The 26,176-nt window shown below is 34.7% G+C and overlaps 1 long non-coding RNA gene across 12 annotated transcripts; it reads left to right on the forward strand.

Moving 5' to 3' along the window:
• The first annotated feature begins 17,219 nt into the window (after nucleotides 1–17,219).
• On the forward strand, nucleotides 17,220–26,176 carry LOC136209006 (uncharacterized). 12 transcript variants are annotated; one of them, XR_010677346.1, is made up of 8 exons: nucleotides 17,220–17,505; nucleotides 17,886–18,016; nucleotides 18,138–18,532; nucleotides 19,630–20,557; nucleotides 20,630–20,733; nucleotides 21,327–21,662; nucleotides 21,869–21,964; nucleotides 25,938–26,176. It is a non-coding gene; the product is annotated as an uncharacterized lncRNA (long non-coding RNA). The 12 variants fall into 12 exon arrangements; XR_010677347.1 differs by having other exon boundaries at nucleotides 21,869–21,941; XR_010677351.1 differs by lacking the exon at nucleotides 21,869–21,964.

Here is a 26,176-nt window from a genome sequence, read left to right on the forward strand (position 1 = left end):
CTCACTACCATCCCCCACTCGCCACATTCCACCTTGCAACAAAATCATACGAACGCTAATTAACGACCTCCACACATAGCTGTCCGATGCCCTACAAGAAACCGAATCCCATGTCAGATCCCGTAAATATTTAGCCCGAAAAACCCACGAACAGAGAGCATCCAGTTGATCAATAATCCTCCATAACTGTTTCACCAATAGAGCCTGATTAAAGGAAAATAAATGCCTAAACCCCAATCCACCATCTTCCTTATCAACACACAGTTTATTCCACCGAGCCTAGTGAATTGAACGTTTATTCCCAACATCACCCCACCAATATCCCGCAATAATCGCTTGCATCTCATCACAAAGAGTTTTCGGAACCAAAAAACAACTCATAACGTATTGCGGAATAGCAAACGCAATCGCTTTAATCAACACCTCCTTACCCCCTCTTGAAAGAAATCGTTCATTCCATCCACTCACTCTCTTCAACAACCGATCCCTAAGGTATTTAAAAATTACTTTTTTTGATCTCTCTAAAATTGTAGGAAGCCCCAAATATTTAGGAAACACGTTAATAGCCCGAACACCCATAAAACACCTTAGGTTCTCCTTAAACTCCTCATTCAAATTGGAACTAAAACTGATTTCAGATTTATCAAAATTCACACATTGCCCCGAAGCATTCCCATATAAAGCCAAAATCCTCTTCACCACCACCATTTCCTCAAAAGATGCTCTAAAGAAAATCAATGAGTCATCGGCAAAGAAAAGATGAGTAATCATCCCCCCCGGACAAATACCATGTAAGCTTCGATCCATCTCAGCCTTCTTAATCAAAGATGAAAAACCTTCCGCACATATTAAAAACAAATAGGGTGAAATTGGGTCTCCCTGACGAAGCCCCCAACTAGGAATAACAAATCCTTTAGGCACCCCATTGATAAGAAATGAAAAAGAAGCTGAAGAGATACACTTTATAACAATATTCACAAACATATCCGGAAAACCCATCCTTTTCATGACCAACTCAACAAATGACCACTCAACTCTATCATAAGCCTTACTCATATCCAACTTAAGAGCACAAAGCCCATTCCTCCCATGACATTTATACTTCATAGAATGAAACATCTCAAATGCAATAAGCGCATTGTCAGTAATAAGCCGACCCGGAACAAAAGCACACTGAGTTGGACTAATTACTTTATCCAACAACCCTTTCATCCGATTAGCCAACACTTTAGACACCAACTTATAAATGACATTACACAAACTAATAGGACGGAGATCCTTCATAGTACAAGGAGACTTAACTTTAGGGATAAGAGTAATAAACGTATGATTGAAATTAGGAGGAAAGCACATATCGTTCAAAACATTTAGGTCAGTACCAATCACCACATCTCCAACAATAACCTAATAAGTCGTATAAAAAAGAGCAGGCATACCGTCAGGACTCGGGGCTTTCGTCGGATGCATTTGGTCCAAGGCACATTTCACCTCATCAGCAGTAAAAGCCGCACTTAAAAACTCACCATCCTCCGAGTTGATCGTGGAATTAATTGCCTCCCAATCAAAATCCGAACATATCAGAGAGGAAGAAGAAAATAGCTGCTGATAATAAGAAATAAGAATCGACTCCATTCCCTCCTCAGACTCACACCAATTCCCATGTTCATCTTTTAGCTTATACAACGCATTGCATTTTTTCCTTGAACTAGCCTTGCTATGAAAAAATTCTGTATTGCGATCCCCTTCCTTCAACCAAGTAACCCGAGATCGTTGCCTCCAAAGCATTTCTTCCTTCTCCATCAAATTCCCAAGCTTAACAGACAGTCGTTTAATTTCAGAATCCACAACATCTGAACCAACACGGCATTGCAATGAATCCAAAGTCTCAGACACTTTACTAATATTTTTCCCAATGTGACCAACCACATCTCTATTCCACACACTTAATCTATCACCACAATTAGCAATACGACCCATAATCCCTCTATCATTCGACATCTGATCATCCACCCAAGCTTCCTCAATTACGTCTCTACAACCCGATTCATTTACCCAGAAATTTTCAAACCTGAAAATCCTCCGACCAGACTTCATTTTACCCATAGAGTCGAGAAGAATAGGTGCGTGATCAGAATAAGCACGAGCAAGATGAAAGACACCCGAATTGGGAAAAATACCATCCCATTCCACCGACCTCAAGAATCGGTCGAGACGCTATCTAATTCTCCCAATCCCACTTCTCCCATTAGACCACGTAAAAGAAGAACCCTTAAACCCCAAATCAAACAAATCACAATCCTCAAGACATTTCCGAAAAGCATCCTGCATCCGATTAATGACCAGTCGACCACCTTCTTTTTCAAAAGAATATAACACTTCATTAAAGTCACCAAAACACAACCAAGGCAGTTGTTCCCTAACATGTAAATCCCTCATCATATCCCATGTCCGATGCTTATTAACACTTTCCGGCCAACCATACACCCCTGATCCTCTCCAAATAAACACACCCTGATCATCCCGCACACCAAAATGAATACAATGGTCAGAAAACCCCATAATATCCACAAGAAGCCCTTTATCCCACATTAAAATCAGACCACCAGCCCTTCCAACAGCAGAAACAGAGAAAAAATAGAAGTTAGCAAACCTTCGTTTTAAACCATCCATTTCCTTTTGATTTAGTCTAGATTCCATAACAAAAACTAAATCAGGGAAGTTGCGCCTCACCAGCCGCGCAAGAGCATGAATCGTCCGGGGGTTGCCCAGCCCCTGGACATTCCAACATAAGATTTTCATAATCCCAGGCGGGGCTGAATCACAGCCTCCACTAAAATATCACACACATCAATACACATTACATCAATCTTAGCCTTCTTCGAATTATTATCCCTACCAAATTCCAGCCAATCTTCATTAACATCACTGTTTAATTTTCTTTTTGACATACCTTTATCCAAACACAGAGAATTCCTACCCGTATCACTCGAAACACAGACCGGACTCCGTCTCTCTCTTGCCAAATTCTTCAATTTGACTCTTTTCCCAACCTTAGCCTTCATCTTCCCCTCCTCAATCCCACGCATCTCACCACCACCAATATTAATCAGCCCGACACTCTTACTACTCCCCCCATCCAACTTTTGACCATGATTACCAACATCCACATATTGCTTTAGGAGATCAATCCCCACTGAATCCACCCTCCCCTTCCCCATATCAAGATCCTTACAAACATCAACACTCACCATCCCATCAACCCGTGCAACCACCCCCCCCCCCTCACCATTACCCTCTACTTTATCCAAACCAGAAAAACCATCATCTAAACCCACATTTTTAAGCGCACAATCATCCATTATCAACTTAGGACAACTTCTATTCCTATTAGCAGGAATATCCACAATTGGCTTGGAAGAACTGTCACAAATCTTAACTGACATTGTCTTAATAGGGCCCGCAAGAATTGACTGAACGACCATTCAGAACCAACATAATCCTGAGGCCCATCCACACAATCATCATAACTATGGCCTAATTTACCACACCAATAACAAAAATTCGGAAGCCTTTCATACCTAAACGCAACCCAAACACAAATCCCCTTACTGTTTTTAACCATAACACCTCTCATAAGAGCCTTATTCACATCAATCAAAACTCTAACTCTCACACAATTTCACCACGAATTCACATCATCTTCATCAATAGCAACAACTTTCCCAATTTGTTGCCCAACAGCCTTAATCGATCCTAAATCCCTTCTATTCAAAGGCAAATCCAAGATACGAACCCAAAAACCACAAGAATCCAGCACATACTCATCCGGCTGTTCAACACCAGTTACTTCCTGAAACATCACCAATTGCCTTTCAAAATGCCACGGCCCTTCATTCAAAGACTCTATCCATATCCCTTTTATTCCCAAATTCACATAAAAACAATTTATCCCCAAATTCTTTCAATTCAAAATACTGAATCCTCCAACCAATTCGAAAAGCTTATGCCATACTTTTGAGGTTCAACGGCTTGTGCGAAAGGACCCTGCCAATCACCCTGAATTTTCGCACCTGCTCTTTCTCAGAACTTTCCGATCCAAGATCCAAAACTTCGCTTTCCGATTCCGACAATCGAACCTGCTTCATCATCCTATCAATCTGCTCAGCCATGAAAAAAACGTAAAAGAGGAAAGGAAGTACAACACAGAGCAATCAACCAGAAAAAGAATCGCACAAATCGACCAAAAATGGCAAAAAAACCTCACCCTGCCAGCCCTAGCAGAGAAGGAGAGAGAGAGAGTCCAAAAAGGCAAAAAAAAAATTATTTTTGTAGGGTTTATGATTTATGAATTGGAGTCTAGATTTTTTAAATTATGGTGTAAAATCATAATATATAGAGAATAATGATATATTAAGAATTAAGTTTGGTGATATAACTTTGTTGTAATTTTGTATTTAATTATGATATTCGTGTAATTCACCCAATGAAAAAAACAATAAAGAAAAATACATAGAACTGTAAGGTTTAAATATTTTTCACATTTGTTCAAAAATATATATAAAATTTTCACATTAATATTTAAATTTTAATCAAGACAATATAAACTAGAATTAATTTATTCAAATGACAATTTAAGATGTCATATTTAATGTATTTTTATCATTAATTATACATGAGGTTGGTTGAGACCTAAATATTGATGTCAAGAAATTCTCGTCTTTTCTTCAAGAAAAAAAAACTCTCGTCTTTTGCTTTCAAATTTTGAAGTTTTTTTCTAACTTTCAGCCGGAAGATAAGTTTCTTCTTTGTTTTGTTTTGTTTTTTTTATATTGAATAAATTTTTTGATTGATTTATTATGGTAGATTTTGTAGTTTTTTCTTTATTTGTAGTTTTTTTTGTTTCTTATCCCTTTACGTGTGGTTGTGGTATGTCATCATATATGAGTCATTGTCGTCTGTCTCCTTATTTAAACGGTATCATGTTTCTCTTCATGAAACGACATGAGAGTTTTGTCTACCATCACATAGATTTCACTCATGTAAAGATCATGAAGTCGTTCCTCGAGAAAAAGACTACAAAGTCGAATCTGGATGGAGTGTGTTTCTCGTCGTTGTGCCAAAAAAGAGTTTCAATCACTGTCTTCTATTACTCTATCACGGTATTTAATATAGAAGATGCATATTCAATATTTTTTTGTATACTTCTGGATTGTAATTTTTTTAATTACTTATATCGAAATGTACTATTTTTCTTATGAATGAAACAATTATCTTTAATTTAAAAAAATTAAATACAAACCATTAATTTTATAAAAATAAATAATTATTACACCATAAGATGTGTTTGTTTCTCTTTTTTATCATGTTTGTTGTTTCTCTTTTAATAGCTGATATAATCGCGTTTGGTAAAACATACAAAATAACTCATGATTGTTGTTGTAGGAATTCCGTCCGTACTAAATCGGGTTCGAATGGATTACTAATTGGATTCAGATATTTATCTAATTAAGAAATTAAATAATTAGAAATTCTAGTTAAATTAATTCTAACTAATTAATTGATTCATTAATTAGAAATACTAATCTAATTATAAAATTAGAATATTAGCTGAACATGAATTAATAATTGTCTAATCCTTGAAGGACAATGATATCTAGCCTACAAATAGAGGTTTAGGTCAGATATAACTAAGACAATCAATTCATAGGATTTAGAGCAAATTTTCTCCCTATATATGTAGTCAATGAGACTTCGTTCTTAGATCGCGGATTAATCGTTCTTCTTTCCGAATAACTTTGGCGTGAAAAAAGTGTGACCAATGATACAAATTCGTGGTTCAAAGATTCTTATGTTGCCTACTCAAGATTAATCAAAGCTCCAAGTGGTAAGCATCAAACTTGTATTGGACCTGTTTGATTATTTGGGTAGTAAAATCTTTTATTGGTATCAAAGTCTTAGGACTTGTGTTCTGGTTAATTAATTCAAGATTAAGAATCGAAACAATGATAATAAGCATGTAAATATTTTTTATAAAAAAATAAGCATGTAAATATTAATCGATATGTTAGAATTAATTTTTATATGTTTAGAACATGTTTTGTGGTTTTTTTTTTTTTTTTTTTTTGCGTAAGAATAGATTGAAAATCTGAATTTTTGATGTGATTTGGAACGATGAGTCTTTTTTTTTTTTTTGGCTATAGTGTACAGTTTGAGTCTCAATTGAAGCATGTGATTTTTATATCTAAAAATTGATTTAACGTTTCGAAAAATTAACCTTATCGTTTGACTTATCAATCGAAGCATGCACTTTCTTCCTAAATAAGAAACACCATTATGATACATGAGTTCATATCATGTGTTATGGAAATGAAAAAGAATGATCTCAACTGTTCCTATTGTAAGATTATTTTCGTAATCAAGTTATTAAGGATTTCCAAACTCTTATTCTTGGAACCTTTCCTTGTTCTAGAAGTATATTTGGATTTATTTATTTTGGCCGGATTCTCCTATGGGCTAAGTGGTAATTTACTTCGGAATGGGATTAACTTTAAATTATGATGGAAGAACGTAGTTAAAGAGGACGATTATCATTTACTCATTTCAAGTTTATATATTTTACAGTCCAGACAGTTATACTAAGATATATATTTATGGAAATAAAATAAACTGAGAAGGAAACAATATTTTTATATATAATAGTCGTAATTTGAATGATTAGTAAATCGTGGGTGGGTTTATGTGTTAATGAAGAAAACGTGTGAGATTTTTTTTTTCTTTTATAAATTAATAGGAATAGGAATGAAATTGATTAACGTGGGAAGAAATCAATGATTCCCATAATTGGAATAATGAGATTCTCATTCTCAAGTTATATTTATTTAACTAAACACTAATAAAGGGAATAATTTATTTAGTTTAATTTTATCTAACCAAAAACTTCATTAGTTCAAAGAAAATGAGAAAATAAGCAAAAATATAGAATAATTTCAAATCAAATCAAAACCATTGAAAAGTGAAAAGTTGAGAAATATTAAGTGGATTGTTATTTATCACTCATAAATTATTTATCACCCCTTTTGGACATTTTCATTTTTTAAACTCAAAAACTGAAATTCTCTCAAATTTCTTCGAAATTCAAAAACCCGAACAACATTCATGGGACTTAAACACGATAAAGGAAAAAGACTAATGATTCATCGGATGAGTATTTTTATTTGAAAATCGAATCGAAAACACGAGTTCCATCTCTGGATTCGGAGACAAAAGTCATCCAAAATATGCTAAACGGGTGATTCACCTCATTCCACTATTTGTTTCTGCCTAGGCAAAAACGAGTGGATCACTCGTTTCTGCCATGGCGGAAACGAATGGATCACCCGTTTCTGCCTAAGTGGAATGGTGTGAATCACTCATTTAGTACATTTTGAATGAATTTTATATATATATATATATATATATTGATTGGATCGGTTAGTTTTTTTTAGACGAATTTCAATTAGTGTAATAGGAATGGTAGTTATTCGATTTTCTCGACGTTCTCGAGTCCATTTTTCATAAATCCAATTTTTGACTCGGGAGAGAGAAGATATTAAGTTTTTGAATGGAAAAATGAAAAGGGCAAAAATGTTTAAAAGGAAACGGTGATAAGTAATTTGGGGACGGTGAATAGAAAAACTCACAAAGCAAATAAAAACTGCAGGAGTAGTAGAGGGTCAAAAAACGAAAGAAGAAAGCAAATGAAAATCGCAAAAAGAAACAAAGTGAAAATCGCAATCTTAGAAGCAAATGAAATGACCTAAGGTTTGTATTCATAAATTGTATACTAATTGATAAAAAGGAAAATTACTCAGAAATTCATTTTTTAAAAACCATTTACAATTATATCAAGATATAATTTTTTATTATGTCAAACTAGTAAAATAAGTACTTTTAATATATTTTAAGGATTAAAATTTATAAATTAGAAGTTCAGAATATATTTTCTAGGGTTTATGATTTATAAATTGGAATCTAGATTTTCTAAATTATGGTGTAAAATCATAATATATATAAAAATAATGACATATTAAAAATTAAGTTTGGTAATTTGATTTAGTTGTAATTTTGTACTTAATTATAATATTTATGTATTTGGCCTTGATAAAAATTATATTACTTTTTATATACAAAATAAAAAGGGGAAATTACACTAGAATTCAAATTTTAAAAATTATTTACAAATTTGTAAAAAAAAATTATGAATATATCAAGCTTAATGATACTTGGCAGTTGACGATTTCTATGGCTATTTCACCGACTACATCACTTGGAGAATCTGACATTTGCAAGATAAAAATTCATATATTACTAATTAAAATATCAATATTGATTAAACAATAAATATAATAATATTTATGAATTTTAGGTAAAGAACCCAAATAAAAACAATGGCCTCCTAAGATATTGGGTTGGGCCGCTGCCCCCATAAATCAACCCTAGGGCCGGGTCTCACCTTCCATACAATGATGGAAATGATTTTGAAGATGCAATATGAGCATCGGAAGTTCTTTTCTTATTATTTCGTATAATACTCATATAATTAAATTATAAAATGAGTTTTGTTCAATTTATATATGCTTATTCAATAAAACTTACTTGTTATTCAATTTGCAAACTCTCAATTTTAATAGCTTCAACCATAGTGAAAGTAATATAAATAATAATAAAGAGAAGGTTCTACTCAAATTAATATATGCACACCTTTTATAAGAAGTATCAGTAAATTCTTGTTACAACCTTTTAGTTGCTATAACTAAATTACTGAGATATTAGAATTTCTGTGAGTTTATGTTGAATTTTTAACTTGGACTTGCACTGGTTGGTATAAGCCACAATATATACAGGTAGGGCTATAAATGAGCCCAGCCGCTCATGAGCGGTTCGGTGTTCGACTCGATTGTGTTTGGTTCGATTTATAAATGAGTCAGAGTTTGAGCATGACGAAACTCGGTTCAAAAGCTCGCGAGCAGACTCGATTATAGGTTCATGAATAAGCTTATGAACAAACTCGATTACAATGTTCATGAACACGTTCGGAAGTAAGCTTGGTTTGATTTTTATTTTAATAATAATATTTCTATAAAGGAGAAAATGTAAAACAATGTAGTTTTGATTAAAATTAAGCTTTGTAGGTTTAAAAATTATATAGTTTTATCAAATCAATATAATTGATGAATATAAGTAATGAATTGTTCGATAGCGAAGTTTATGAGCTGAATTAATGAGCTGCTCACGAGCAAAGCTCGTGAACAAGCTCGCTCACGAATAGAATGTTAAGCTCAAGCTCGGACTCGAACTCGTCCATTTTCTAACCAGTCGAGCCTTAACAGGTTAAAACTCGGCTCGGCTCGATTACAATTCACGAGACTCAGTGTAAGGCAAGCTTTTTGGATCCATATTGATATAAATGAAAACTATGAAAACTTAAATTGCTTCAGTCTATTAGGAAACAATCTTGAAATGAAAAAAAAAAAACTAGAATTTTTTTTATTGCTAATTATGTAAATTTCAACAAAATAATATATACATATTTATGAGTTCATAAAGTTGTTTATGTTTTTTAAAAATTCGTTTAGTTATTTAAATTATTTTTATTAATTTTAGAATACATTTATATATTAATTTCTTGCTTGATTTAAAATATGCGTATATTAGCTATTTTACATACTAATAGCAACAATCAATTATAATTTTATTAAATACTAAGAGTCCATTTGACTACTTGTTGTTTGTTGTTTATGTTTGCTATTTACTGTTATGGTTTGTTGTTTGCCTTTCAAAAGTGATACTTTTATAAAAGAAACAGATATTCCTGTTTTTGTTAAAAAAAAAAAAATACTTTTCAACTGTAAAAGGTAAACTGGAGGTGTCTAACCAAAATAAAAATACAAATATGATGTGAAAAGTAGGTAACCAAACACTCTCTAATAATCAAATAGCTAACAACAATAATAAACAACAAACATAACTTAATAACTCAAACAAATTTGCCCTTCAATGTAACTTTAACTCAACCTTTCATTTGTTTTCTAGCATTTTTTATTCGATCCAAATTTATTGTTTTTCTTTATTTGGAAAAAAATGTCACCCTCCCTAACTAGATAATGCACTATAATTTTGGACTTGATATCTTTAAAGATGTACTTACTTGATGGAACTTGATTAACAATTTCTTGTCGATAATTGAATGAAAAACAAATTTGCATATATAATTACAAAAAATGATGAATCAGAATCTTTATAAAAAAAAATTAAACGTAATTATTTGTCAAATGCTGACAGCAACCATGACAAAATACCATTATACAAATAATTTGTGATAGAGAGTTTAGCTACGTAAAAATATTTGCTTTTTCTATTTTCCTAACATTAAATAGCTATTTCCTTGAAAGATACTCGTCCAAATTATCCTATATAGATTATGAAGTCTAACTAGATATTGCACTGTAATTCTTTTGTCCGATTCAGAATGGGTTAGATTATGGGTCAATTTGGTTCAGCTGTTAGCTAATAACTATTGCGGTTGCTGTCAGGGGTGGAGACAGTCCGGAGCTCGGGGGTGGGTGGGGGGGGCGAAGCCCCCCTAATCTTCGGCACCACCCCTGAAGAATACTAGTCCAGCCCCGAGAAGCCCCCCTAGGAGAGTTAAGATATGCCTTTAAAATAGGACGTGATCACATCATATGAAATTAAGTTAGCCTGGTTGGTAGAGCGGGGCCTGAAAAGCTACTGTCAAGCCCTCTGGTACCATGTTCAAACACCCAGCTCCTCAATTATTTTTAACCAATTATAATTTTTTCCTTTAAATCAAAATGTGTTTTTATTTTTTTTTCTATTATGATTTTGATCCAATGATAAAAAAAAAAAATCATCAATATTATCATCTAATTTAATTGTTTTGTTTATCATTGTTATTAATTCATTAATTTTATTTTTTCCTTTAAATACAACCTCTTTTAATTTTTTTTATCATTGTTATTAATTAATTTTATTTTTTTTCTTTAAGCACAACCTCCACTAACACAATTTCCTAAATCGAAAACGCAGTTCTATGGTAAATGTAATACTAAACAAATTTAATTCAAGAGTCAAAATTTATAATGTCAACCTAAAAGTTCTTAGTTTTGCTAATGACGAGCACCTTAGTCATCTTTTAGCAACAAAAAACTCACAAACACTCATTTGTAAATCGGTGAAATCATAAGGTTATATTTGAATTTTTTCCAATAAAAAATACAATCCAAATTAATAAAATAATCTAAAGAACTAAATATTAATTTTATTGAATGAGGCAAAATCTTGTTCTTTCAACAATAATGCTACAAAAATATGAATAATATTAAAGAAGAAATATTATTGATTAGAAGGATAATTTCGTCAATATCAAATATATATAAACAGCTTGTCATGAAAAGCTCGTTTTTTGAGCTTTTCGTGAAAAGCTCCAAGCGCTGCTTTTCCACAAAAAAAAAATGTTAAACACTGCTCCAAAAACATGAAACAAACACCCCTTAAAAGTAAGTTTTAAGAGTAACATTATGAGAAAGAGCCATCATAAAAAGAGAAAAATAATAAAGAAAAAATATATATTTTTGCGCCTTTTGTTGGAGATTGAACTATTGAGTCGTCATGATTTTTTAACACAAGCTTTCTGACATCTAGTTTCTTGTTATGAACGATGGAGATCGAGTTTGGAGGTATGAAGAGTCATCTTGGACGACCGTTTTGGATTTTGGGTTAATATTGAGCTTGTGTGTGATCGTTCCCGGATCTAATCCCTCCATATCATCCATCCGTCGGGAAAACAAATCTTGCTCTTTCTTCAATAACTCTATAATTTCATGTTTCACATCATTTTTCAAGTTCTTGGCAATCAAAGGACCTTCTCCAATATCAAAGATCTCTATCTCTCTACCTAGCTCTATGCTCCGAGGTTCTTCTTCCTCAATGTTTATATCATCCTTTGGAAAGAGAACTATTAATAACTCTAGAGATTCTTGAGTGATGCCTCTAGATATCGCCATTTCTTCCATCACTAGAGCTCTCTAATCGATCGAGGGCCTCTAATTCAGATAAAAAATGTCTCTCTCATAAAAATGTTATAGGCAAAGTCAAGGCCCGCTATAAAAAAAAACTCATAATTTTCCTTCCATTTGTGTTCTTCATCTCCAAATACACCACCGAAAGTAACAAAATCACTTACCAAAATGACGTACTCGTTCAAACCTATCATAGGTATACACATGTATAACCCTAATTGAGGATATTTTCAACTGTTGTACCACGCCTCTAGTGATCAGATACGATCCGATTAATAGAACTATCGGTGTCTATCAACACCCTTTTTCATGGTGTACCCTCTATCAATGTTGTGACGGCCAAGACGCTATCGTGCAAACTAGGTGTGTGTTTGGCACAAGGGGAGGAAAGGTTAGGAGAATTTGGGCTATCTCCTTACCTTTTGAGGACTTGGCTTTCTTGGCCCGACGGTGGAATCCAATCCTTTAATAACGATATGAACAAAGTTATTTTTTCATTTTATAGACATATTGGCTATGTTAAGGGAGTTATCTACCATCCTCGAAGAAACCATGTTCGATCCTATTAAGATAAACCTGTCAAACTTCGATGAAAGTTCTTAGGTCCACACCCACTGTACCAATAATAACGTCCGGAAAAATTTCTATCATTGAGGATCTAGATACCAAGATGGGAGAATTCAAATAGTATTATTGAGGATGGATATTGGTCGTGCTTGTCAAACATGCAAAACAATGTTTAGTTGGATCCCCAATAAGGGATACTCTAACGTTCAATTTAGTTTTGATCTAAAGAGAGAATTCAACACAATAACGCTAAAATTAGTTAAGTTACCTTTATACAGTGAGTTGGAGCCCTTTATATAGGAGTGGAGACTTGTAGTCTAAGGGCCCATTTGTTTTACCTGCTGTTTGTTGTTTGTTGTTTGCTGTTGCTATTTGCTGTTGGAAAAAGCTGTTTTTCCAAAAAACAGAGATATTCTGCTTTTGCAAAAGGCTGCTTTTCAGGTGTAAAAGGCAAACAGGAGGTCACTAACCAAACACCTAATGCTGTTTTTCAAGTGTAAAAGGCAAACATAAATGTCACTAACCAAACACCTAAAACTCTCCATTTCGAACTGAAAAGGCAAATAGGAGCACGAAAAGGGGCACCCAAACACCCCCCCTTTTGGCTACTTGCTGTTTGCTGATCCTGTTTACTGTTTATTGTTCATGTTTCCTGTTACGGTTTGCTGTTTGCTTTTTGAAAAAGCTGCTTTTCCAAAAAGCAGAGATTCTCTGCTTTTGTAAAAGACAAACAGGAAATGTCTAACCAAACATCTAAAACTCTGCATTTTAAAGTGAAAAGTATGTAAACAAACACTCTCTTAATCTTAATAACCGTTGATGATGGACAGTATTCGATAACTTTGTCAACTTGAAGAGGTTATATTATCCGAAATTCAAAACATACATGAGTGAATTAATAAGATCAAATCAAAATTTATAGCCGTGCCTTTTGAATAGTGGATATTAGACATGTCCATGGGCCGGGCCGGGCCGGTCCAGTCGGGTTTTTAAGTAAAAATGCTTAGCCCAAGCCCAGCCCAGCCCACAATTAATTTAGGCGGGCTCGGGCCGGGCTGGGCTCGGGCTTAAAAATCAAATCCCGAGCCCAACCCATATAAGCCCACCTAAATATATATATATAATTGTTAATTATAAAAAAATAAATATTATACTTAAAAATAAATATTTAATATATAAATATATATTTATTAATTAATATTAATAAGCGGGCCGGGCTGGGCCGGCCCGTGTTATTTTTATTAATCCCAAGCCCGCCCAAAAAATATGCGGGCTTTGGCGGGCCTGGGCCGGGCTGGGCCGATGAACAATTTTTATTGTCCAAGCCCGATCCAAGGGACACGGGCCTGGACGGGCCGGGCGGGTACCCGGGCCTGTGGACAGGTCTAGTGGATATACATTTGAGAATAAATACGATATAAATAAAATTAGAAAAGGCTAAATAAATAGAAAGATTAATACATTATTTGTTCTCTGAACTTATTTAAAAAGTTTAATTGGTTTTTTGAATTTTTAAAGTGTTTAGATAATTTCTTTAAAAAGTTCAGTTAACCCCTTGAACTTGTGTAAAATGCAATCAATTGATCACTCGGTTGTGAAAAAGTAAATTAAATGCGAAAGATGTATTCTACGTGTCTTATAATGTTATTACATAATTCAATAATAGAGTAAAAATAAAGTTATTATTTGTTCAATTATAAACCTTGTATTATCTAATATTACAATTGTAATACTCCGATCTTGATTGTTTTACTTTTTTTTAACACGCGTAATACATTTTTTGCATTTAACTTTTTTTTTTTTACAATCAAGTAATCAATTGATTATATTTTATATAAATTTAAGAAACTAACTAAACGTTTATATAAATTCGAGAGATTTAAGGATAAATTAAACTTTTTGAATAAATTAAAAAACAAATGATACATTAGGCCTAAATATAAACAGATTTTATGATGTAAAGGGATCAAAATTGACGTTTATGCTGACAGTCACTGAATACTGAAAACATAAAACCAATCGGTGGGTGTCGTTATCCGTGTCATGTCATGTGGACATAGCATAGGCAAGTGGAGTGGATATTGGCCTTTCATGAAATTGAAGAAGTAGATACCCATACCATTATTTTTATTTTTATTTTTGAAATGGAAGCACTGGTCCTTTGCTTAATTTAGATCTGTTTGGTTTATTTACCGATTTCACCACACATGTCAAAGATGACAGATCAATGATTTTATGTATAAAAGATTCGAATGAGCCAATTTTAAGTGTATGATAGATTTTTAATGTCAACTATAAATATGTGATAGACTTTTAAAGCCAACTATAAATATGTGATAGGTTATTTAAAAAGTTTAGGATGTCAATAAGTAAACTTTATCACGTTTGAAGGTGTAAATATGTATTAAGCTTTTGTTATATGTATAGAAAACAAATAAATCTTTTATAAAAACATATTAAGCTTTTGTTATATGTATAGAAAACAAATAAATCTTTTATAAAAACATATAAATATTTATTTGGGTATGGTCTGGATATTAGCAAGTGTTCAATGTTGGGTTTTATAATTAAATACATTATTCAAGTGGTTTCCTAGATTAGATTATATACTGTATGACTAAGCTTCAACATTTTTCTATATACTGTATGACTAAGCTTCAACATTTTTCTACTTGCTTTTTGTTTTCTTTCTCCTATTTTATTAAATTATTAACTATTTAATTCATTTGAGTCCTTGTAATTAAGATAAGCTTCATGCACCTTTAACATTATTAAATCCTACCTTCTTTAAAAAAAAAAAAAAAATATTGACCTGTAACATATAATATCCATCCTGAATAACCAAATGAATTTGGTCATCCATCGTTATATCCAAGCTTATTAAATTTAAACTTCACGATAGTTTGAATCTAAGTTTTATGATAGTTTGAATCTCTACCACATGATTTTAATAAGTTTGAATCTAACGGTAAATGATCAAATTCATCTGATCATTCAGGTTCTAGGTGAGCACTACTGCCCTATTTATCTACTATAATTTTAACAATGACTAGCTTATAATTCTAATTAATTACACTAGAAGAAAAATGAGTTTTAGTAAGCAAAATTTAATAAGGGTGTAAAAATCACTTATTAAAAGTATATTCTTCATACATATAATAAGGATAAATTCTATTATTATATTATTAATAAGCAAAGTACTTTTTTTTTTGTTAATTTTGACTAAAATTTCCCTTTATTAATTTATTCTAAATTAAAATATTTTTATTTTTATTTTTTTAATAAAATTGTGGTATGCTGAAATTCCACACAAGGTCCGACACTTTGGCTGGCAATTAGCACGTAATTGTCTTCCAACACGGGTAAATTTGCAATTCCGCGGGTTACATGTATGTAGTAATTGCGTGATATGTAATGAACCTTGGGAGGATGGATGACATCTGTTTATTGAATGTGCATGAGCTATAAGAGTGTGGCAGAAGGCGGGACTTCTGGAACGAATTAATGCAGAGGCGGCGGTGGCTGAGAACTTGGCAGCATGGTTTCATAATATGATTAGAGCAACCCCGGAACAAATTGTGAAAACATTTTTGATGCACCTCTGGAGTTTATGGCAAGCAAGAAATATTCGTCTTTGGCAGTATGAGATTCGCACAACAGATCAAATAGTGACTCAAGCTTGCACTGTATTGAAAGATTGGACAGAAGCTAATGCCTTGAGGAATCGGACTGGTACGAGAGAACAACAGATTGGAAATACATCAGCAGGAAATATTTCATATGATGTTTGCACGGAGTGGCATACGCCACCAGAAGGATTTCTCTCGTGTTGTGTTGATGTCGCATGTTTTAACGATGATGGGCGTGCAGGGATGTGAGCAGCAGTACGAGATGCAAATGGGCAGTTTGTAATAGGAAGGTGTGCGGGATTGTTGTAAACTTGTACTGTCCAACAACACGAGAATGTGAAGTTGAAGCTCTATTACAGGCTATGCAGTGGTTAGAAGCTGATGGAATAAGGAATGTGGTATTCGAGTCCGATGTTAAACAAGTGATTGATGCAATAAATTCTAGCTCTGTTGACGATTCTGAATTTGGGGATAGAGTTGTTCAAATATGATCGATTCTAATATCAAATGACTCTTACTCGGTCAAATGGATACGGCGTCAAGCGAATGGGATGACACATGTGTTAGCACAGTCTTCTCGTTTATCCACTTGCCCTTCTTTTTTTAATTTATTATCGAGTTCTGTTTCTATTTCATTGTTACAATTTTGCCAAAATTTGGCATATTAATGCTTTTTCTGTTTGATTAAAAAAAAAATAAATAAATAAAATTAAAACCCCTTAATAATTGTATTAAAAAAAGATAAAATACTTATTAGTTATAATAATAACAAATAAATCACTTAATAAAGTTTTGATAGCAAAAATAAAACCTTTAATAATTATATTAAAAAATATAAATAATTATAAATTATAATAATAACCAATAAATCCATTATTAATTTTATTTGATAAAAAAAATAAATATCTTATTTAGAATAGTAACTAATAAACCACTTACTAAAACTTTTCGGCTATACCGCGAAACCCAAATTAGGTTTCCTCCTCAAATTTCATTTCCCACCCTTACGTTTGCCTCCTCAAATTTCATTTCCTCAACTCAAACTTCGAAATCCTTTCCTTCTCAATTTTGGTTTCCCGTGAAGGCTTCATAATTTCAGACAAAAATCCTAACTGAAATCGTTTCACTTTAAATTTCTCAACTGTTGCTCAATGTTTCACCTGCTCTAGTGCGACTACCACTCAACGCAGCACCATATCAGCTCCCATGGCCATCACTTGAAGCTGGAGTAGGTACTTCTTAAAACCCTTTCTCCTGCTCAGCTCTTGGTCCCAATTTGTTGTTTACTTCCTCTCAGGTTGATTCCTCAAGGATTTCCCTTGCTCTTGGTTTGCTTGATGAATTTAGGGCTTTCAGTTATAGTCAAATTAATTTTAGTCATCAACTATTGTTTAATTTGTCAAATTTATTTGCTAAGTCAGTTCGAAATTGATAACTTTTAGGAGGAAGAAGAGCTTGTCAAGATGAAGGAATCTAAAAATGATTTCTAGGGTTTCCCTTGCTCTCACTTTTATCTCATCTAACTTCAAATTGTTGGTTTTAACTTCCTAATAGTGATTAATATGCTTATGCTCTTGCTGAAATTATTCATTTCTTTTTGCTCTGGGTTCAGATTTTTGGTTGTAGCAAATGAGATAGTTGTTGCGTATCTTTGTTGCAAGTGGTGCATGGTGTTCTGTGTATGATTAGAGGAAGTGTGCTCTTTAGCAAGTCCTTAGCTTGGTTATTTTCTCTGGATATCAGGTCTGCTTTTCAACTCCTCTTTATTTGGTTCCTGCCATTTTTTGCTCTGGGTTTATATTTAGTTTGTCCAAATCTAGTTGTGTATGTACATGCTAAGTAGGAGTAATGCCTTTTACTCTAGATGAGTGGATGTTGCTATTCCTTCGTGCTTTCCAGTAGTATCATATATCTTCACCTAGCTGGCTAGCTATTTCGGCCAACCAGAATCATTCTGCTGGACCTTGAAACTTCATGTCTAATGAACAGAGCCTTGGCCTTCAGCTTGTACATCTTAGTCGAGATGCATTGTTGCTGTGAGTTATTGCTGAAAATCATATCATATATCATTATGTTTTATCCTTTAGTATCTATTTCAAAAAGATTACACATTACTGTCTCTCTGTGGTATTGTTTCTTTTCCCTTTATAGAGTGTAGCTTGTCCTATTACCACACAAAAGAAGAATGTGGAGATTGAGACAGTTGGGGTTGTAGGGAAGTTGTACAAAGTTTGAGTAAAGAAGTACTTCCGTTTTGAGGTAAAGAATATCTCTTTACTAAATGTTTGTGTGTGAACAGCTCTACATTGCATTTCAAGTGATGTCTAGTGGCTTGTTTTGTTAAAATTGTGAAATCCTGACTTTGCTTTTTCTGTCTGTTCGAACGTGCGGTTGAGATGTTTTCTTGCTTCTCTTAATTGTTACTTAAGAAACAAATACTTGTAAATCAAGATCTGTGAACTTGTACATGATCTATAACTACTATAGATTTTCATTCAACACATCTCTAAGGTTTCCCTTATAGAATCGAGGGTCAAAGATGTTGTAATACTAGCATGTTCTTAATCTCAATTGCATCTTGCTTATTAGTTTGATTGTCTTTGGTTTTGTTTTCTTTACTAGTTTGTGTCCTGAAGTTCTATGGTTGTATGACATTATGAACTAAGTTAGCATTGTTGTGGATATGATAAGAAGAAGGAAGACCCAGACGAGGATTTGGATTTTAGAGCAGTTGAAAACGGATTTGTAAGTTGAAACAGTACAATAACAATGGCTCTTGTTTTCATGTCTAAATATGTAGCATGTAGCTTTTTCTGGTGTAGACTAGAACCCAGCAGCATAGAAACATTTACAAGTTGGACATTTCACTATTCGGTCACCGTTAATAAAATACTCATATCTTAAGACCCACTTAAATGCCATGGTAGTCATAAGGTATTGAATCAAAATAGATAACATCTACGATGAACTATACAACTGAAATTGGAGATTACTCTACTTAAATCTATAGAGAAATGTATAATTCATTCAATGATTTGTATTTTTCATATGGAAACTAGGTTGCAGCAACTCCTCTATGGGTTTCTCATCATATTGAGCTAGAGGCACATGCTGCAATCTCAGATTGAATTTTCTCTCTTCAGAAGGACCAATAGGACTTGGATAATCAGTGATTTTGTATACACTTGCAATTGTGTTGACTACTTATCAGTTGATATATATATGTAACTTCATATGTGCTAAGACTGGCTGTTAATTTGCTCTGGAAATCGTCTGAACTGTTTTTTAGGGAATAGGTAGCACTTTTAGGCTTGAAAAGCTTGTTAAGTAACTAATGGAGAAGTATGTTTTTTCAGATAGAGCTTTACAATAGCATGGTAGAGAAGGAAGGCATATATGGTGAACAAGAATCCATTAAAGCATATAAAGCTGCCTGGGTGGAGTGACCGTGCTTCTGAAGTAGATGATCATAATGATGTTTCTTCCGCTCTAATAGAAAGGGTAACAATTAGAATATACTATTACCATCTCAACTTGAACATTACCTTACTTTTAAGGTCCCATTTGTTATTGTTCAAATGGCAAAAATGGGTTACATGGAGGAGACTAAATTAGCTCTAGAGAGATGTGGTGCGTAATTTAATTTGTTCTGAATTTATTATGCACATTTGACTGAACATTATATGATACAGTCAATTGCATGACTACTTGATATATTCTATTTGGCTTACTGAAATTTCTGCCTTATATGTACTTATGAGTTCATTTTGAGGTTCATTCAAGAATTGGTAGTCTATCTCTAATTAACCATCGATGCAAATGAATCATTCTTGGTCTCTCTTTGGCCCCTGCTCTGAATCTCTAATTCGTCTGCGAGCTGCTCTCAATCCTTAATTCACATGCGCTTTCTCGTTTGATCCTCGAGGCAGGGCTATGTTCTGCACTTGCTCACCTCATCTCTCATATGTTTGGCTGTTCTACATCTTTCACTCTAAGGGTCTTGGTGAAAATGGAATTCCTCTGCTCCAAATCCCCAATTCACCATCTATGCAAATGAATCATTCTTGGTCTCTCTTCGCCCTCTGCTCTGAATCCTTAATTCGTCTGCGAGCTGCTCTCAGTCCCTAATTCACCTGCAATTGCTAGTCTGATCCTCGAGGTAGGGCTATGTTCTGCACTTGCTCACCTCATCTCTCATATGTTTGGCTGTTCTACATCTTTCACTCTAAGGGTCTTGGTGAAAATGGTGTCGAGTCTGGTTGTTACATTTCAAAGTTCTCCAAAGTAAGTCTCCCTTGTAGAGTTATTTTTCTTCTTGTAGTGTCATATTCTGAAGCTTTTTTCATTAATGAACAGGTTTCAGGACCAATTGTCCATGCTGGAAAGAAGTATGCTAGTTCTTTTGGAGCACCATTGGAGGCAGAATGTCGATGAGAACAAAGTTTGAGAGTGCCATCAAGGTATTATTCTATACATATGAGAGTTCTGCTGCTTGTGCTACTTTGCAATATAGAGTCAACATTGTTAGGTAATATGTTAAGGGCTTGGTAGCCTTTACTGGTGCTTTAGTTATTGACCTTATCTGTGTGCTAATTCATGGTAAAAGCCAGAGAGGTCTTTATGTTTTCATTGATGGTTTAGTGTCTTGTTCTCTATTCTATTAGTTTCTATTATGCTCAATTCATCTTTTGAATGTTTCATTGTGCTCTATTATATTCCTTTCTATAATGTCTCCTCCTCTACCAGTCAAAATGGGTTAAGCTAAATCCTTGATAATGTCCCCACTCTCCAAGTTATTGATCTTTTCTCTGGAAGCTTAGTTAGTGGCTCCGATTATGATTTATTGTTAGGTTTAACTTTTTCATGTTTGTTCTATCTGCTTTGGAAGTTAGGCAGATAAAGTTTTATATAGCATTATTAGTTGGCTTTGACTGAAGTTGTTAACTATCTCTAGTTTGATTAGAGCTGTTATTTGATTGTATAATTAATGTTATCTAGATTTAGAGTTTTGAAACATTGAGCTCAAACATGGTTTTGTTAAAATTCTTGTTAGGGTCCAGGTTTGAGGCAACACGTCTTATCAGGATGGTGGAGAGCCAAGCTAATGAGCAAATAAATGGTGAATCAGCAGCAGAAGGAAGTGCTATAAAAGGCGAGAGGAATGCACCGGTGTATTAGCTATGACGGCGGATGTGATACATGCTAGTATGCTACATATGATGAATGCATGAAATGTGGAATGGATGGATATGTATCGAAGCCATTTGAGGAAGAAAATCTTTATGCAGTAGTAGCCAAATTCTTTAAATCAAAGCCTATCTAAGAGTCGTATATCTTGCAAAATCGAAATGAATGAGCAGTAGCAGCAATTTTGAAGCAAGTGGTGTTAGTAAGCGGTTTCTTGCCTTGGACACTTTTCAATTTCATAATGGATCTCAATCAAATTGACCCTTTCCCTAAGAAAACAAAATTTTCCATCTTTAAGTCTCTTTAATTAATATATTGTTATGAATATATTCTTGTCCAATTTTCACTTGATAAACTAACAAAATGAAAGCTTGTTATAGACTTTGTTTTGTGTTTTGGTTCTTATAGTTGAATGACATAAAGTGAAAGTGATTGCTGAATCAATCCAAATATGTGTTGAAGAAGAAGAAGGTGCTTGTAGGTTATTTCTCTATTCACTCAGAGGTTTGTGTTGTGTCTAAATGTACCTTATTTGTGTTACTAAAGGCACATCTGTTAATATTTATCTCGAGTGCTATATATGGTTTCCAGCAGAACTGGGATACCAACATAGCTGGTATCCAGTTCTATTTCCAGAACTAGTAGTATACCAATTTTGTTTCCAGAACTGGATACCAGTTTGTTTCCAAAAGGTAACAATATCACTAAATTTAGAGTTTGCAGTTGGACAATTATGATCAAACTCATATTATCTGAGGGTCACTTGGTGGCCTTTACAGCCGGTCCCAAGCCCGGACAAAGGAGGAGGGTTGCGGTAGGTTTGTGGCGGCCAGCGTAAAACTTAGTCACATCTTATGACATGAACCATAATATAAATACCGTTGGGGCGTTCCCTACTCAGCGACGCGCTGCACTTCCTAGACCCGGGTGTAGTGATAAATGTGCAAGGGTTGCTAGGTCGTCGCCCCGAAGCGGCGCGCCACCCCAGGACCCGGGGGTGGTGTCAAATATGCAAGGGTTGCGGGTAAATAAGCTAGTCCACGGTAATGGTAAGGGTAGGGGTAAGGGTAGTAGGTTACGCTTTGGGACATGGAACATAGGTTCTTTGACAGGAAGATTAGCTGAAATTGTAGATGTTATGAAGAGGAGGAGAATAAATATATTATGCCTACAAGAAACCAAGTGGGTTGGAGCTAAGGCTAGAGAGATAGCTCCTTGGGGTTATAAGCTTTGGTACTCAGGAAAGGATAAGGGTAGAAATGGAGTAGGTATTCTTATTGATAGGGAGTATATTGATGAGGTAGTAGCGGTGTCTAGAAAGAGCGATAGAATTATGAGTGTTAAGCTAGTGATATGGGATGAGGTTGTGAATGTCATTAATGCATATGCGCCACAAATAGGATTAGATGTGTCTATAAGATAAGCTTTTTGGGATGACTTAGAGGAAGTGGTGCAACAGGTTCCTAGGGATGAAAAAATGGTACTAGGGGGTGATCTCAATGGACACGTGGGTTCTAGGCGAGATGGGTTTGAGAGTGTTCATGGAGGGTATGGTTTTGGAGATAAGAATGAAGCAGGAAATGATATTTTGGAATTCGCATCAGCCTATGACTTGAGTATCATGAACACATGGTTTATGAAGAGAACATCCCACTTAGTGACTTATCGGAGTGGCGGTAATGCGAGCCAAATTGACTTCTTCTTAGTAAGGAGTGCTTGGAGAAAGAGTTATATTGATTGTAAGGTGATCCCTGGTGAGAGTACGACAACCCAACATAGAGTAGTGGTGCTAGATTTTCGAAGTAGGAAATGTATAAGAAAACAAACACCTCAAGTAGAGACTAAGATTAAGTGGTGGCAATTGCAATGGGAGAATCAACAAAAATTTGTGGATGAGATGACCAAAAAAGATATTTGGACTTGCAATATGGATTCAGATATAGATTCGATATGGAATAAGATGGAGCATAGTATAAGGGAAGTAGCGAAGGAAGTTCTAGGGGAATCTAAAGGTAGCATGCCACCGGGTAAGGACACATCTTGGTGGACAGAAGAAGTACGACAAGCAGTAAAGAGTAAGAGAGAATCCTATAAACTATTAGGGAAATGTAGGAGTGACGAGAACTACGAAAAATACAAAGAGGCTAAAAGGGAAGTAAAGAAGGTCATACGAGATGCTAGAGCAAAGGTGAATCGGGATCTGTATACAAGATTGGATACGAAAGAAGGGGAAAGAGACATATATAGAATTGCTCGGATGAGAGATAGGAAGACGCGAGATCTCGGAAAAGTTAAATGTGTGAAGGATGTGGACCAGAAAGTCCTAGTTGGAGATAAGGATATCAAGGAATGATGGAGGTCCTATTTTGATGACTTATTTAATGGAGATCGCCAACAAGATGTTGGAGATATAAGTATCCATCACGATATGATAAATCATGAATGCCTGCGGAGAATTCAAAAGGGTGAAGTCAAAATGGCATTAAGTAAGATGAAGTTGAAGAAAGCAGTAGGACCTGATGGCATCCCTATTGAGATTTGGAGATGTTTGGGAGAAAGAGGAATCGAATGGTTGACGACGTTCTTCAACAAAATTTGGAGAAACAATAAGATGCCATCAGAATGGAGGAAAAGTACCTTAATCCCTTTGTATAAGAACAAAGGCGATGTCCAAGATTGTGCCAACTATCGGGGAATCAAATTAATGAGTCACACTATGAAACTTTGGGAGCGAGTGATTGAACAAAGGCTAAGGAGGACGGTGAAGATCTCGGAAAACCAGTTTGGCTTTATGCCGGGAAGATCAACTATGGAAGCCATCCATCTAATGAGACAATTAATGGAGCACTATCGAAATAAGAAGAAAGACTTGCATATGGTTTTCATTGACTTGGAGAAAGCATATGATAAGGTACCAAGGGAAGTACTTTGGTGGGCCTTGATAAGGAAAGGCATTTCGCGGAAATATATTGACATCATAAAGGACATGTATGAGGGAGTATGCACGAGTGTACATACTAGTGTTGGGAAGACTGAAGAGTTTCCTATTACGATTGGAGTGCATCAAGGTTCCGCACTAAGCCCATTTCTTTTTGCCATCGTTATGGATGAACTAACAAGTTCACTTCAAGATGGTATACCATGGTGCATGCTGTTTGCAGATGATATTGTGTTGGTTGAGGAGACGAAAGAAGGAGTGGAGATGAAGTTGGAACTATGGAGGCAAACTCTAGAATCTAGAGGCTTTAAGTTGAGTCGAAGTAAGACAGAATATTTGGAGTGTAAGTTTAGCGGCCGTAGGAGTAGGGAGGCAGGGACAATCATCCTAGATGGGAGAGTTGTTCAGCCCTCGGATTGCTTCCGGTATTTAGGATCTATTATCCAAACGGATGGAGAAGTAGATGGAGATGTTGCTCATAGGATTAAAGCTGGTTGGTCGAAGTGGAAGAGTGCTACGAGTTTCCTTTGTGATCCCGGCATGCCTAATAGATTGAAGGAAAAATTCTACCGGACGGCAATTAGACCATCATTGTTATATGGTACGGAGTGTTGGGCAGTGAAACACTGCCACATCCATAAGATGTCGGTGGCGGAGATGCGTATGTTGAGATGGATGTGTGGTCACACGAGAAAGGACCGGGTGCGTAATGAAATAATTAGGACAAAAGTAGGGGTCACATCTATTGAGAATAAAATGAGAGAAAACCGACTAAGGTGGTTTGGCCATGTGAGACGTAGAGTGCTTGATGCGCCGGTTAGGAGAACCGAAGAGTGGCAAAGGGATGTAGTGGTGAGGGGTAGGGGAAGACCTAAGCAAACTTGGAGGAGGGTGATCGAGAGTGATATGAGTTTATTGGGAATTGAGGAAAATATGGTAGTGGATAGGACGGAGTGGAGGGAGCGAATCTGTGTCGCTGACACGACTTGATTTTCACGGTTTTATATGATGGTTCATGTTAGCCGACTCCGAATCATTTCGGGACTAAGGCTTTGTTGTTGTTGTTGTTACGGAATAGGTTTACCGAAAAACTGGTAACAGAACAGGCAGTTCTTGAAACAAGAACTATCTAGTTCTGTTTTCTGGAAACAGAACTTGCAGTTCTAGAAATAGAATTGGAATTTCTAGAAAGATAACAAGTACGAGTTTTGTTTCCAGAACTGATAGTTCTTGTTTCTAGAACATAACTCGGCTTCTTATTCGATTTGATTTGGGGTTATCTATTTGGCATATTGGGTCTATCATTGTACTGATTTTGGTAATTAGGACATTTGTAGATTCACATATGCTTGGGATTGACTATTGACTACGAGAGTATAGCTAAAAACTGTATATTGTTTATAATCAATATACATGATGAGTGTTTTTAGAATTGAAAGTAAAATGAGAGAGAGATATTAATGTCAAATATGTTTGTCTGGCTAAAACTTATTAGTGTGATCAACTAATTATGGAATTTTCTTTGTTATTTTTTTGTAGGCTATTTGATGCAACAACAGTTTGCCACTTGACCGAACATATATTCGGACAATCAATCAACTTTTTGGTTCTGTATCAAGATACAGAGCTTAAATTTTCAAACAACTTTTTTGATATATTTTGTTTGGTAAATAGAAATTGAATGTATATCTCTTAATGAAATTAGCTTTATAAATAACTTTTGGGATATATATTGTAATTATTGGATGGTTGACTTTTCAATTTTTATTATATGATAA

Source organism: Euphorbia lathyris, chromosome 1, assembly GCF_963576675.1.
Source record: "Euphorbia lathyris chromosome 1, ddEupLath1.1, whole genome shotgun sequence".
In the NCBI taxonomy this organism is placed as follows: Eukaryota; Viridiplantae; Streptophyta; class Magnoliopsida; order Malpighiales; family Euphorbiaceae; genus Euphorbia; species Euphorbia lathyris.